The sequence below is a fragment of the Puma concolor genome, chromosome B4 (genome assembly GCF_028749965.1).
Source record: "Puma concolor isolate L17-30 chromosome B4, mPumCon1.1.hap2, whole genome shotgun sequence".
Classification (NCBI taxonomy): domain Eukaryota; kingdom Metazoa; phylum Chordata; class Mammalia; order Carnivora; family Felidae; genus Puma; species Puma concolor.
The window spans coordinates 108,990,548-109,006,736 of NC_141673.1; the positions used below are offsets into that span (position 1 = coordinate 108,990,548).

Here is a 16,189-nt window from a genome sequence, read left to right on the forward strand (position 1 = left end):
TTTTTCCATTGGATATGCTTTCCTGCTTTGTCAAAGATTAATTGGCCATATGTTTGTGCATCCATTTCTGGGTTCTCTTTTCTGTTCTGTTGATCTATGTGTCTGTTTTTGTGCCAATACCATACTGTCTTGATGATTACAGCTATGTGATACAGCTTGAAATCCAGAATTGTGATGCCTCCATGTTTGTTTTTCTTTTTCAACATTACTTTGGCAATTTAAGGTCTTTTCTGATTCCATACAAATTTGAGGATTGTTTGTTCTAACTCTGTGAATTCCCTCCCTTTTAGATGGTGGTTATCCTAGCAGGTATGAGGGGATATCTCATTGTGGTTTTGATTTGCATTTCCCTGATCATTAGTGATGCCGAGTATCTTTTCAGGGGCATGTGTTTTTGATCATTTGAATATATTCTTTGGGGGAAAGGCCTAATTAAGTCCTCTGCCCATTTTAATTTTTATTTATTTTATTTTTAATTTATTTTTATTAATTTCTTTAATGTTTATTCATTTTTGAGAGAGAGAGAGAGCATGAGCAGGGAGGGGGCAGAGAGAGAGGGAGACAGAGAATCTGAAGTAGACTCCAGGCTCTGAGCTGTCAGAGCCCAATGCAGGGCTCAAACCCACAAACCATGAGATGAGATTATGACCTGAGCTAAAGTCAGACATTTAACTGACTGAGCCACCCAGGCACTCCCTCTGCCCATTTTTAAATCAGGCTGCTTGTTTTTTGGTTGTTGAGTTATAGGAGTTATATATATGTGTATATATATACACACACACACACATATATATATGGCATTAACTCCTTATCAAATATGTGATTTGCAAATATTTTCTTCCATTCCATATGTTGCTTTTTCACTCTGTTGATTGTTTCTTTTGATGCACTGAAGTTAAATTTAATGTAGTTCCATTTGCCTATTTTTGCTTTTCTTGCCTGTATTTTTGGTGTCACATACAAGAAATAATTGCCTAATCCAATGTCATGAAGTTTTCCCTTGTGTATTTTTTCTAAGAGTTTTATAGTTTTTGGTCTTACAGTTAGGTTTTTAATTCATTTTGAATTGATTGTTGCATATTGTGTAAGGTAAGGGTCCACCTTCACTCTTTGGCATGTGGATATCCATTTTCCCAGCACCATATGTTGAAGCAACTTTCCCCATTGCATGGTCTTGACATCCTTATTGAAGATCATCTGACCATATATTGGGGTGGAGGGTTATTTGGAAGCTTTGTATTTTGTTCTGTTGGTCCATATGGTAGTACCATACTGTTTTGATTACTGTAATATAGTTTGAAAGCAGGAAGTGTGATCTCTCCAGCTTTGTTTTTCTTTCTTGGGTATTGTTTTGGGTATTCAGAGTCCTTTGAGATCATTTAAAACATTTTTAAGTGTCCAATTCAGAGGCATTAAATACACTTACCATGTTGTACAACCATCACCACTAGCCATTTTCAGAATTTTGTCATCATTCCAAGCTGAAACTCTGTACCCACTAAACCATAATTCCCCATTCTGTCTTCACCCAGCCCTGGTAAACCACTATTCTACTTCCTGTCTCAATGAATTCTAGGTACCTATTCTAGGTACCTCATATAAGTGGAATCATACAAAATTGTCCTTCTGTGTTGGCTTATTTTACTTAGCATGATGTCCTGAAGGTTCATTCACATTGTAGCATGTCAGAATTTCCTTCCTCTTTAAGGCTTAATATTGGTCCATTGTAGGTATACACCAGATTTTGTTTATTCATTTATCTTTTTTTTTAAATGTTTATTTATTTATTTTTGGGGGGGAGAGAGAGAGACAGAGAGAGAGAGAGAGAGAGAGAGAGAGCACAAGCAGGGGAGAGGCAGAGAGAGGGAGACACAGAATCCGACACAGGCTCCAGGCTCTGAACTGTTAGCACAGAGACAGACATGGGGCTTGAACCCATGAACTGTGAGATCATGACCTGAGCCAAAGTCAGACGCTGAACTGACTGAGCCACCCAGGTGCTATTCATCTATCTGGTGGTGGACAAGAGTGATATTTTATAAACACAAATCACATCATTCTTCTGTACCTTAAGGTGCTTTTCAATGCTCTTGGGATAAAGTACAAAATCCTTCTGGCCCGGTCTGATGGGACCTCTGCCTACTTCACAGCCTTATCTTCTGCCATTCACTCCTCACCACTATTTATTTTCTCCAATAAGCCTCACATCTTCCTTCCTCAGACTTCTACACATTATTTTCCTTCTGCATGAAACATATTTCCTCCCCCTTCACCCACCCCATCGTTTGCCTGGCTGACTCCTAGTCAACCTCCAGGTCTCAGCTGAGACTTCTCAGGGAAGCCTTTCCTGACCTCTTTAAGAAGGTGTCCCCTGCCATCAATGCTTGTGGCACCTGCATCCCTCAGGAGGAGCAGTAACCACAGTTATAGATAATTAGTTCAATACCCATCTTCTTTACTCATACTGTGAGAATTCATCTTTTTTCTCCAGAACACTGAAAGAGTTATTATTACTCTTTCATCAGGAAGTGAAGAGTAGAGAAAAGAAGGTCATTTTGGAACTATGGAGTTTGCAGTGTGCAGGGTCCTTCTCTATTGACACCCAGGCTGCCTATTAGTGAACAAAGACCCTACATTAGAAAATACTATCACAAGGCCCTCCTGCTATCTCACCCCCAGCATGCCCAGTTTAGGTCCTAATACCTCTGCCTGCTGCACTCCTCCTTCACCTTCCTCTCTCCTTTAATTGATGTTTCTTAGGTTTCCTTATTTCCTACCCAGTAGCCATTTCCAATGCAAGATTTGTCTTTCACCTTCAACATGTTTAAATCAACTTTTCAAGAAGGTTTCCTTATAGCTGCATCCCAAATTATGAGTCACAACTCACTATTTCTAGAAATGTGTACATTTCATTTGATTCTCAGCCTTAAAAAAGATTCTAACCTTACCACAGAGGAGGTTTAATCGTTCAAATCAGTTCTTGTCAATAAATATTTGTTTGGCTTTTAATGCTAGACATGATGCTAGACTCTGCGGAAACAAAAATGAACCAAAATGGTAATCTTTGCTTTGAGCAGTTACGTGATGAAAATGTATACATAAACAGATATGTTGAATCTAATATAATTACGGCTATGATATAAGTATGCAGGAGTCCTTGAACAAGGCTGGGAGTAAGGGGAAAGCTTCGTGGATGAGGAATATCTGAGTTATTTTGAAGGGTAAATAAATGTAATTAAGGTGAAGAAGGGTGGGAAGGGCATTGCAAAGGCTCTGACTTGTGAAAGAGCACAGTGAGTATGAGGGCAGGCTATAAGCAATTTGACTACTAGAACATAAGGAATCAGTGAATGAATGGTGGGTGAGAAAATTGAAGTACTAGGAGGAGCCAGGTTAGAGAGGACCTTGAAGCTGAACTAAGGAGCATAAATTTCATTCTGCGGGGGTAATGTGGAGCCACTAAAGAATTTTAAGTAGCATAGTAACATAGTTAAGATCTGAGTTTTAGACAGACCTGGCTATAGGTGGAATAAACCTTAAGATATACTGTTAAGTGAGAGAAGTAAGATGCAGAATGGTGTATATAATATGCTACCATTTATGCTAATAAAATATTATACAGATATATATATGCATGTATATAGATATATGTACTGGGATAATGCATAGACTACCTGTGTAAGTATATTTGGAAAGCAAGAGTTGTCTTGGGTAGGAGAGCTGGTTGTCTGGACACAGACATGAAAAGGAGACTTATTTTTCAGTGAATATACTTTTTTGTACTTTTTATTACTTTTTAAGAATGAATTTAGTCTTTTTCAGGAGTCGTCTTTAAAGATGATGATATAGGAGATTCCTGAACCCTCCTCCTCTCATGGACACACCAAATGAAGAGCTACACATGGAGCAATTCCCTCTGGAAGTATAATCCAGAACTGGCTGAGTAATTTCTATACATCAGTCAAAAAAAGAAATGCCCACATCAAAATGGATAGGAAAGGCTGAGATACACTCTCATCATAAATTCCACCACCAGCACAGTGCCATACAATCAGGAGGGAACCCCTAACTCCCAGCTTCTCTTTGAGGAGTAAAGGGTTTGGACCCCACATTTAGTACCCCAACTTTTAAGATTTCTACCCGGTAGATGGACCCCCAAAACATCTACCTCCAAAGGCAATGGGGCTTGAGTCCGTGAGACCCACAAGAAGCAGTCATTCATAGACATGAGCCCTCTTTCTTGCTATCACCTCAGGGTTCAGTGCAGGGGAGCCAGCAAAACCTGCCAGTCTCCCAGCCTTTCTCTGAATAGTGTCCATCTACTTTTTTTCTTTAAAATCTGCTGCCTTTGGGTCAAGCTTCTAATTTAACAGGCATCTAGGGGGCTGACTGCCATCATCCTCAGAGACCAGGGAAACTGGCAGACACCTCCCTCGCCTTCTACCTCCTGCTTGCTCCAAATCACCATATGCCCTAGGTGAAGCTTATATACATGTCTGCACCTCACTTTTATGGATGCCACCTGAGAGATGGGTCCACAGATCACATGGTTCTGATAGCCAATGGACTTCCATTCAAGAGTCCCACAGGACAGTAGCAAACAAAGAAACAGTTCTTTCTTTTTTCTTTTCTTTCTTTTTTTTTTTTTTTTGCTTAAAATTTTTTTAATTATTTTAGAGAGAGAAAGTGAGCAAGGAAGAGGAACAGAGGGAGAGAGAGAGAGAGAGAGAGAATATTAAGTAGGCTCCATGCTCAGCAAAGAGCCTGACACAAGGCTTGATCTTATGACCCTGGGCCAAAATCAAGAGTCAGCTGCTTAACTGACTGAACCACCTAGGTGCCAAAATGAAGCAGTTCTTAACTGGCTATCTCCCTCTAAGACTCAGTGCAGAGGGAGCAGGCAGAAATGCCCATCTCTCAGTCTTTCCATGAAAGAGGTCTATTTGCATACTTTAAAAGCTTCTAATTTAGCACACAACTAGGAGCTAGCCGCATTCCTTTCCAGAGACCAGGGAAAGCCTGCAGACACCTCCTCTGTCTTCTTCCTCTAGTCTGCTAAAGTCACCAGTTTCTCCCTGGAAGGAGCTTGTGTGTATGTCTTGTGCTCCAGCTTTTGTGGCTACCACCTGAGGAATGGGTCCCCAGATCACCTGGCTCTCAAGACCAATGGGGGCATCCATTCAGGAGTCCCATGGTATTATTAAAAACACAGAAGTTCTGGGGTGCCTGAGTGGCTCAGTTGGTTGAATGTCTGCTTCTTGGTTTCTGCTCAGGTCATGGTCCCAGTGTTGTGGGATCAAGCCTTGAGTCAGGCTTTGCACTGAGTGTGGACCCTTCTTGGAATTCTCTTTCTCCCTCTGCCCTCCCCAACCCCTCTGCCCTTGCTAAAAAACCACCACCACCTACAACAACAAAAGCAGAGAAGTTCTTAATAGGCCCAGGACCAAAGTCTCATGGATGGTTATACATCAGGGCCCAGCAGAGAAGAGACAAAAATGCCCACTTTCCAGTTTCTCTCTGGAAGGAGCCTAACTATACATTTTCTCAGCTGCTACCTGACTGGTTTCCAAATAGCCTGTATCTGTCTACGGCCATACCATCCTGAATGCACCCAGTCTCGTCAAATAGCTTATATCTATGTACTGACTGTGATCATCCCCTTTGGATACTGACAGGTGTTGGCACAAACTCAACTATTGGGAGCCACTAAGTACAAAGAAGGTGGCTTGGACAATCACAAAGATTTGAGAGACAACCAAGAGCACTGGTCAGGCTAATTGATGAGGTTCATTTCCCACAGAAGACTACTCTTTCAAAACACAGAGAGGTCTCTATTTTATTTAATACATAGAAACCAACACAGAGAGTCAAAGAAAATAACAGAGGAGTATGTGCCAAGCAAAAGAACAAGATAAAACTCTAGAAACAGATCTTAATGAAACAGATAAACAGTTTACCTAACAGAGAGTTCAAAATAACAATCATAAGGATGTTCACTAAAGGTCAAAACAATGCATGAACAAAGTGAGAATTTCAACAAAAAGAAAATATAAAAAAATACCAAACAAATCATAAAGCTGAAGAATATACTAACTGAACTGAAAAATTTAATACAGAGTTTCAGCATCAGTCTAGATCAATTAGAAGAAAAGATCAGCAGACTAGAAGACAAGGCATTGGAGTTCATCCAATTAGAGAAGCAAAAAGAATGGGAAAGAGTGAAAATAGCTTGGGGACTTATAAGACACCATAAAGTGAAAAAACAGGGATCCCATAATAAAAAGAGAGAGATTAAAGGGGCAGAAAGTCTATCCAAATGAACGGTGGCCACAAACTTCCCTAACCTGGGGGAAATAAACAAATCTCCAGATCCAGGAACTCTGGAGAGTTCCAAGAAAAATGAATCCAAAGAGACCCACACTAAGACACATTATAATTAAATTGTCAGCAGTTAAAGATGATAGGATTTTAAAAGCAGCAAGAGGAAAATGATTTGCTGTGTGTAAGGGAACTTCCATAATACTATCAGTATATTTTTCAGCAAAAACTTTGCAGGCCAGAAGTAGGTGAGATGAAGCCTGGCTCAGTTGGTGGAGTGTGTGACTCTTGATCTTGGAGTTGTGAGTTTGAGCTTCACATTGGGTGTAGAGATTACTTAAAAATAAAAATCTTTAAAAAAAGGTGTGGGATAATATATTCAAGATACTGAAAGAAAAAAACCTGCCAACCAGGAATACTCTGCCCAGCAAAGTTGTCTTTCAGAATTGAAGGAGAGACAACGAGTTTTCCAGACAAGCAAAAGCTGATGGAGTTCATCTCCACTAAGCTGGCCTTATAGAATTGTTAAAGTGAGTTCTCCCAGCTAAAACAAAAGATTCAGATTAGTAACATGAGATAATATGAAAGTATAAAACTCATTGGTTAAGGTACATATATAGTTATATTTAGAATACTCTAATGTTGTAACGGTGGTGAGGAAATCAGAACTCTAGTATAAAGGTCAAAAACAAACATTAAAATTACTATAATTGCAATAATTTGTTAATGGATACACAATGTAAAACAAAATTGTGACATCAAGGACATAAAATGAGGGTGCCTGTCAGTTAAGCATTGGACTTTGGCTCATGGCTTGTGAGTTGGAGACCCACATCAGGTGAGCTTGAGCCCTGCTTTGGGTGAGTCCTGCTTCTCTCTATTTCTCTCTCTCCCTTTCTCTCCCTCTCTGCCCCTCATGGGATTCTCTCTCTCTCTCTCTCTCTGCCTCTTGATCAGTTGCTGTCTCCTCTCTCTCTCTCTCTCTCTCTCTCTCAAAAAAAAAAAAAAAAAAAAAAAAAAGGATGCCTGGGTGGCTCTGTCGGTTAAGCATGATCTCACAGTTTGAGAGTTAGAGCCCAGTGTCAGGTTTTGTGCTTACAGCTTAGAGCCTAGAGCCTGCTTCAGATTCTGTGTCTCCCTCTCTCTCTGCCCCTCCTCTGCTCACATTCTGTCTTTCTTTCAAAAATAAATGAACATTTAAAATAAAACAAAACAGAACCAAAAACCCCAACAGCAACATAAAATGGTTGGGAGCAGTGTAAGAATGTAGAGCTTTTGCATGCAATCAAAGTTAAACTGTTATCAGCTTAAAATAGACTTATAAATTTAAAAAGCTTTATATAAAGCAAAAAAGAAGAGAACAAGAGAGAAAGAAAGGAAACAAAGGAATTAGAAAACAACCAGAATTCGATTAACAAAATGTCAAAGGTAAGTCTATATCTATCAATAATTGCTTTCAATGTAAATGGAACAAATTCTCCAATCAAAAGATATAGTGTAACTGAATGGATAAAAAAACAAGACTCAATTATATGCTGCTTACATGAGAGTCACTTCAGATATTAGGAACACACACAGTCTGAAAGCAAAGGGATGGAAAAGATATTCCATTAAAATTAGAAGAATTAATATTGTTAAAATATCCATACTACCCAAGATAATCTACAGGTTCAATGCAATCATTACCAAAATTTCAATGGCATTTTTCACAGAAATAGGAAAAAAAAAAAACAATCCTAAAAGTGGTATTGAACCACAAAATCCCGAATAGTCAAAGCTATCTTGAGAAAGAGCAATACTAGAGTCACCACAGTTCCTGATTTCAAATTATACTACAAAGCACAGTAATCAAAACAGTATAGTATTGGCAAAAACAAAAAAAAAAACAACAAAAAAAACAACAACAAAAAAAAAACAGACACACAGATCAGTGGAAAAGAATAGAGAGCCCAGATGTAAATTCACACATATATGGTAAATTAATTTATGACAAAGAAACCTAGAATATACAGTAGGGAAAGGATAATGTCTTCAATAAATGGTGTTAGGAAAACTGGATATACACATGCAAACACAAAAGTCACCTCAACATTGATTAAAGACTTGTATACAAAACCTGAAACTGTAAAATTCCTAGAAGAAAACATCAAGGACAAATCTTTAACACTGGTTTTAGCAATGGTTTTTTTGGATTTGACACCAAAGGCAAAGGCAACAAAAGCAAAAATAAACAAATAGGTCTATTTCAAACTAAAAAGCTTCTTTATACCAAAGAAAACCATCAACAAAATGAAAAGGCAAACTAACAAATGGGAGAAAATATTTGCAGCTCATATATTTAATAAGGGGTTAATATCCAAAATATGTATGAAACCCATACAAAAAAAATTCATCAAAACAACAAAACAAAACAAAAACAAAAACAAAAAAACCAACAAAAAACCCAAGCAGCCTGATTAAAAAAATGAGCAGAGGAACTGCACAGACTGAGTAGACATTTTTCCAAAGAAGACACACAAATGGCTGTTGTATATATGAAAAGGTGATCAATAGTACAAATCATCAGGGAAATGCAAATCCAAAACACAATGAGATATCACCTCATACTTGTTAGAATATCTATCATCAAAAAGACAAGAGATGAGTATTTGGTGAGGTTGTGGAAAAAAGGGAACACTTGTGCACTGTTGGTGGGAATGTAAATTGGTCCAGTTACTATGGAAATCAGAGTTAAAAAGTAAAAATAGAACTACCATATGATCCAGCAATTCCACTTCTGGGTATATATCCAAAGGAAATGGAAACATCACCTCAAAGAGATATCTGCACCTCCACATTCACTGCAGCATTGATTCATAGTAGTCAAGATATGGAAACAACCTAAGTGTCTGTCAATGGATGAATGGATAAAGAAGATGTGGCACACACACACACACACACACACACACACACACACACACACACACACTGGAATATTATTCAGCTATGAAAATGAAAAAGAAGGAAATTCTATTTGCAACAACATGGTTGGACCTTGAAGGCATTATGCTATGTGAAATAACTCAGACAGAGAAAGATGAATACTGCATGATGTCACTCATATGTGGAATCTAAATAAGCTGAACTCATAGAAACAGAGACTAGACTGGTGGCTATCAGGGACTTGCAGTGTGGGGAAAATGGGAAGATGTTGGTCAAAGAATATCATCTTCCACTTGTAAGATGAATAAGTTCTGGGGATCTAATATACAGCATGATGATCATAGCTAATAATACTGTATTATATACTTTAAAGTTGCTAAGAGAGTAGTTCTTAAATGTTCTCACACACACACAAAATAAATAGTAATTATGTGATGTGATGGTGGTGTTAGCTAATAGTGTGGTGTTTTTCAATATATGTTTTTCAATATATATCAAATCAACACATTGAACAACTTATACAATATTGTGTGCCAATTATTATACCTCAATAAAGCTGGGAAAAAGTAAATTTATAATGAACTATCATGGTCAGTTAAAAAGCCCTGTGACTTTTCAATAAAAGTCCATGTTTTTTAAGGCATGTATAAACCTAGCCACAAGTTAAGGAAAGTGGCAGAGGATGTTGGCCATACCACACATTGGATTGTCATCCTTGTTAATAGTTTTATTTTTTTTGTACCTGGTTTTTGAAACATTAATATACATTGTTGAATAAAGTTACATCACTGTTAATTAATTACAAAATTATACAAAGTTATAATTATTGTTACAAAGAAAGTAGAGAAAAAAATGACCTGTACACAAAACTTAATAGAACAAAAGGTGTATTCAAGGCCAGACAACAAGAAAAGAGGTGCTATGACTGTCTAGGCAAGAAATTGTTAGGGCTTCAATGATGCCAAGTTAGTAGAGAGGAGAAGGGGACATTGAAAAGAAAGAAATTGGTTGAGAGAGGAGACTAGAGATAATGGGTATTGTTGGCAGGAATGGTCTGGGCATCTGTGGCATCAAACTGGGTACAGTTTTGATATGGTGGAAATAAACAACTGGATTTGGGGTCGGAGACTTTGACTTGAGTCCCAATGCTACTACTTATTTGAGCGACCTTGGGTATTCTATTTCAGTTTTCTGAGTTTTAATTTCCTCAGTTTTCCAGGGGTGATTGTTGTGATTCTCAGGGTTGTTGTAAGGGCTAAATGACTCAATATTTGTGGAATATACTTTGTAAAGAGCTAGACCTGAAGAGGCTGAATAAGGATGTATGCTTAAAAAAAGACAAAAAAAAAAATAACTGAACAAAACCTCGTATGTTTATGAGAAACTGTTATGCAGCATATATTGAAAAGGATATGGAGAAGCCATTTGTTCCTGGGGCAGAGAGTGCTGGTTGGCTAACCACTACCCACTCTCTTATTGTGTGTCATTAACAGAATCCTGATTTTATTTGGGTGGCAATGTTCTCAGCTGTGAACTACATTGCTCAAACTCCTTTGCAAATGGAGCTGCCCAATTAGGTATAAGAAGAATATTTGGATAGAACTTCTGGTGAAGTTGTTTAATGAGGGCTAACTCATCTGGGAGTACTGCTTTTTTGTTCTGACCACCTTCTACTTCCTGCTCCTGGGAACATGATGTGATGATTGGGGTTCCAGTATCCATTATATGACTATGATGTAATCTTGAAGATGAAAGCCATTGTAGTAAGGATGGCAGAGCAGAAAGAAGACTTAGTTTCTGATGACCACCAGGACACTCGGTGTGCTCGGTGTGCCTATCTTCAGTTTTCTTTTACGTGAGAGAAAAATGAACCCCTACCTTATTTAAGCCACTATCATTTCAGGTTTCTGTTTCTAGTAAACCCAATTTGTTCCTAAATATATAGAACCCTTCCCAGAGATATTTAGGGATTGAAAAGCCATACCATAGAGCAGGAGTCAGCAAACTTTCCTGTTAAAATATTTCCTAAATATTTTAGGTTTTGGGAGGTATATGGTCTCTGTTTTAGCTACTCAACTCTATTGTTGTAGTGCGAAGGCAGCCATAGAAAATATGTAAACAAGTAAGTGTGGCTATGTTCAAATAAAACTTTACGGACACTGAAGTTTGAATTTCATATAATTTCACATGTCATGAAATATTGTTCTGCTTTCTTCAACCATTGAAAAAATATAAAAGTTATCCTTAGCTCACAGATTGCACAAAAACAGGATTTGGACCTCAGGCTGTAGTTTGTCACCCCATACTATACAAGATACAATTTCAGCAAATAAACCAAGGAATAAGCATTGTAAGCATTTATTATGTATTTGTTAGTTATCTTTATGCTTCTGTATGTTTCAAAACTTTCTTGGATATAGAATTGGAGCTATAAAGTAATGAGACTAGTTTTTAATTAACATATGAAAAATTACACATTTAAATGAATGTCCCGCTAATAACTCTGAGAAGTAAAAGATCAATCCCAGTTATGCTGATCACAATATCATGTGAAATTTTATTTAAATATCTAAGACTGGTCTGTTTGTTTGTTGGTTTTTAAGTTTATTTATTTATTTTTGGAGAGGGAGAGACTGTGCAAGTAGCAGAGGGGCAGAGATAGATAGGGAGAGAGAGAGAGAGAGAGAATTCCAAGCAGGTACCACACTGCCAGTGCAGAGCTTGATGTGGGGCTGGAACCCATGAAGCTGTTGAGATCATGACTGAGCTGAAACCAAAGGTCAGACACTTAAATGACTGAGCCACTCAGGTGCCCTAAGACTAGTCTTTTTTTTTTTTTAAAGGACTATCTTACTTTATTTAAAAAAATTTTTTTTAAAGTGTTTATGTTTGAGACAGAGAGAGACAGAGCATGAACGGGGGAGGGTCAGAGAGAGAGGGAGGCACAGAATCCGAAGCAGGCTCCAGGCTGTCAGCACAGAGTCCGACGCGGGGCTCGAACCCATGGGCCGTGAGATCATGGCCTGAGCCAAAGTCGGACACTTAACCGACTGAGCCACCCAGGTGCCCCAGAACTATCTTACTTTATAACCATACTTTGTAAGATCACATTTCCTGTTGGCCATTCAAGGTGTTAAGCTAGTAAAGACCAGTTTGAGGTAGCCTGAAGAAACATGAGGCAAGCCAAGGACGCTTTTTCACTTTAGCTGTTGCTGCTTGCAGTGACTGATACAGGCCATTAATTGGTGATATAAACATGTAGAAATAAACAGAGCAGGCTGAGTCAAGTTTTTGTGGGAAAGACTGAGGGGTGAAACTTACTACTGGGGGCCTGGAGGATTGGTTTTTGAAAAACCATGGTTGTGTTAATTTTTCAGGTGGGAAAGATGCAGTGTTAGTGGAAAAGAGGAGGATGGAGCTTATGAGTTTATATTGAAGAAAGAGGGTTAAGGACACAGACTGTAAAACTTTGAAGTGGTATGGAAAAGGCCAGGTGTGTGTGTGTGTGTGTGTGTGTGTGTGTGTGTGTGTGTGTGTGTAAATTGCCAGAGCCACTGATACTTTCCAAAAAAAATCAAACTCTTCATCCAGCATCAGGTGCAGAGATTATTGGGTTGATTAAAATGTTGACTTCCCTTTCAGTAGGTGTGATAATATATATACACACACCCTCTGTATTGTGGATGTGAGAGAGTGTGTGTGCTCAGGGGACGGTGGACAGGAATGTGGAGAGAAGCCTGTGTGTGGAATGCAGAGGATGATTTGGGTGTGAATGGTCCAGAAATGGAGTGAGAAGTGGTGTGTTATGTAACTAGGGGTAGGGGTCAGGGAGAGAATGCTTTGATGGGCTTTTAGTCATGCCAATAATAATTGTTTAGCCTCACACATGGTAAGAATAGAACGGGTGCTCTCTCCATCTCAGTCTCTCTCTCACTCTTTTTTTTCTCCCCAGGCAGCTGTGCAAAGATTGAACCATGTGATCCTGAAAGCACAACACTGAAAGCTTCTGACTGTGCCAAGAGGAGAGAGTAGGGAAACAAAGGCCAAAGCCAGGGCCAAAGCCAGCTGCCAGGAACCCCCATCTCCAACAGCAACACAGGAAAATAATAGTGAGGCTCCATTTACCATCACTCTCCTCCCCAGAGAAGCTCTCTGGATTGGAGATGAAAACTTCCTCCCCAAACCATATCTTCACCCTTTTCCCACCCTTCTGTACTCCCCACTCTTGGGAATGAAGCACCAGGGCTCAGGAAACAAGGTGCTTTTTTCTCTCTCCCTGGAGGGACTGAGTGCTGCTATCCCAGGCCCTGCAGAATTCCTGAAGAATTCAGGGCTTAGGGAAAGTGAAGGAGGACCTCTTGAAGGTGAAGCCCAAAAGTTCAATAAGGACTGTATAACTTGAATAGGGGACCAGCTCAGTAAACTATTAGACTTAGGTTGTGTGCAAGGCTAAAACATCTCCAACTGGTTGTGTTCCCATTTCTCTATGCAATGCTTGTCCTGCTCTTGGTTGATGGATTCTGCTAGGAGGCCTTCAGGAGAGAAAAGAAACAATCTCTTCCCTCATATCTTTTTCTCTTTCTTTACTTCCCCAGACTCACTTTTCTCCCTCCCTCTCTCCCTCCCTCCTTCCCTCTTTCTAAAGTCTTAGTTCTACTGCAGGCCCTTGACCTCGACACTTCAGTTAGACTTTTACCAGACTCACAACATACTTCCTAAATAATCTTCAACCAAACCTTTTGACTTTCTTTGATTTTCAAAAAATACTCACTTCCACCTATCCTTTTTCTTGAGGATAAAATGGGGTTTAAAAAGTGACTGATAAAATACTTTAAACACCTATAAAAATATTACTACATAAATAAAGGGACAGAGGTCACACATCCTGCTGATAAGTGTGAGGACAGTTGTTACCTATAAAAATATTGGCAGTGTTCAATGGATTATTTTTTTAAGATGATTTATTTTGAGAAAGAAATAGAGAAATCCCAAGCAGGCCCCACACTGCCAGCATGGAGCCTGATGCAGAACTTGAACTCATGAACCATGAGATCATGACCTGAACTGAAATCAAGAGCAGCATGCTTAACCAACTGACCCAGTGGGTTATTTTTAATATAGGAAATTGAAGTTTTTCTTCTTAGAAGACATTTATTTTCTAACCTCTACTATTTGTCAGATATCACTGACATCCAATAAAAAAGTCAGGCTTTTATTGACAAGTTGCTTTTGGTTTTCATTTTCATTCTACATCATAAGTTGAACCAACATCAAAATTATTTTTATGTGCTTTTCCACAGTGTTAAATTTAGTCACAATCACTCAAATCTTAAATGATATCATGGAATCTACAAGTAAATCTGAAGTGCTATGGGTTTGAGTGGAAATGAAGATCTTGATCTTGCCTTGCACCTTGCTGTGTGCCTGTGAGCAAGTAATTTGGTGTCCTTATCTGTTACATGATATTTAAGGCTTGTGTGGCACTCACAGTCCATTAATCTATAAGCTAATGATTTGGTAAGTCTTTCTTAGAATGAATACAGAATTATGCCATTGAACACCTATACTGACTACCATTTTGCTTCATGATGGTAACTTACTTTCACAAATTGAACTTAAGGTGTTATCTAGGTGGCATTTAGGACAGCTTCCAAGTGGTCCCACATCAAAAAATCATTTGTAGAAGGAAGAAGTTACAGACAGATAAACTTGAACAGCCAAATGATTGAGTTAAAATGGAGACCTTTTTTAAGAAAGTTAGTTCTGATCTCCCCACAAACAGCAATGTTCAGGAAATCCTAGGTCTCTCTGATAAGGTCTTTATTAACCCTTACAATACTTTCCAACAAAGAACATTGATTTAAAAATATACTATTGGCACATATATAATGTTTATGTTCTCTGACAATCTTAACCCACATCATCTGGTACTTGGTGCATGTTCTATGTAGATCACATCTCATAATTGATTTTCAAAGAGATGGTGTAGGTGTCATGAAATATAAATAAGCTGATGAGCATAAATAAATAAGAAAAATCTTTTTCTCCAGGACTTAAGAATATTTAATAAATATAGCTCCCAAATCTCCAGCATGTGTCAGTACATTTAAGAATCTAGGAAGCAGGGGCACCTGGGTAGCTCAGTTGGTTGCATGTCTGGCTTTGGCTCAGGACATGATCTTGCGGTTCAAGAGTTCAAGCCCCACATCAAGCTTGCTCCTGTCAGCACAGAGCCCACCTTAGATATTCTGTCCCTCTCTTTCTGCCTCTCCCCCACTTGCGCTCTCCAAAAAAAAAGAAAGAAAGAAAAAGAATCCAGGAAAGAAATGACAGATCTAGGACCACACAGGGAGCCAGAAGCACAACTAGAACAGACATGCACAGTAGTGACTTGCTCTTGCTGCTGGTTTACATTCCCTTACTCCTTGGAAATCATGTGGTGTCTGGAGCAATTCTTTCAACCCTCTTAGAACCCATTCCTTTTCCAAAGGGATTAGTTCCTTCCTTCCAATGGCAAACAGAAGGCTTTTCTGCCTTTCTCCATTTACGGATCTTGGCAATCACCAAGTGGAGCTCACTTGTTATTATTAGATCAAGCTCCTTGAACCCCTTTATCTCACCCTGATTCCTCTTACTCATCTCCTTTACCAACCCTTCAATTTTTATCTGTATTATTATATTGCCTTTAATGGATTCCCCTTCCTGTCCTCCCTCATATTCTAAGTGCTTCATTTGCTTCACTTTTATAAGGATTTTCAAAGCCACTTTTGTTTCTTACTACCACTCCTGAGCCTGGAAAGTTAGATAGGTCCCTATAAAATATTCATCTCGAGGGCTCAGGCAAAGAAGGCAGGGAAGGCAGCATCTAGTGTGAGAAAGGTGGTGAGGTGTGGTTTTCACATAGGAGGCCTGGGTCACAGCCCTTATTCCCAGTATATAGAACCCAAGG

General features: G+C 38.8%; 1 long non-coding RNA gene across 1 annotated transcript in view; it reads left to right on the forward strand.

Moving 5' to 3' along the window:
• The window catches only part of LOC147579412 (uncharacterized), a 32,143-nt gene extending 17,889 nt beyond the window's left edge, over nt 1–14,254 (forward strand). The window contains exon 5 of the long non-coding RNA XR_015253916.1: nt 13,193–14,254. This is a non-coding gene — a long non-coding RNA (uncharacterized LOC147579412). The remainder of the gene's footprint in view (nt 1–13,192) is intronic.
• The last annotated feature ends 1,935 nt before the right edge of the window (nt 14,255–16,189 follow it).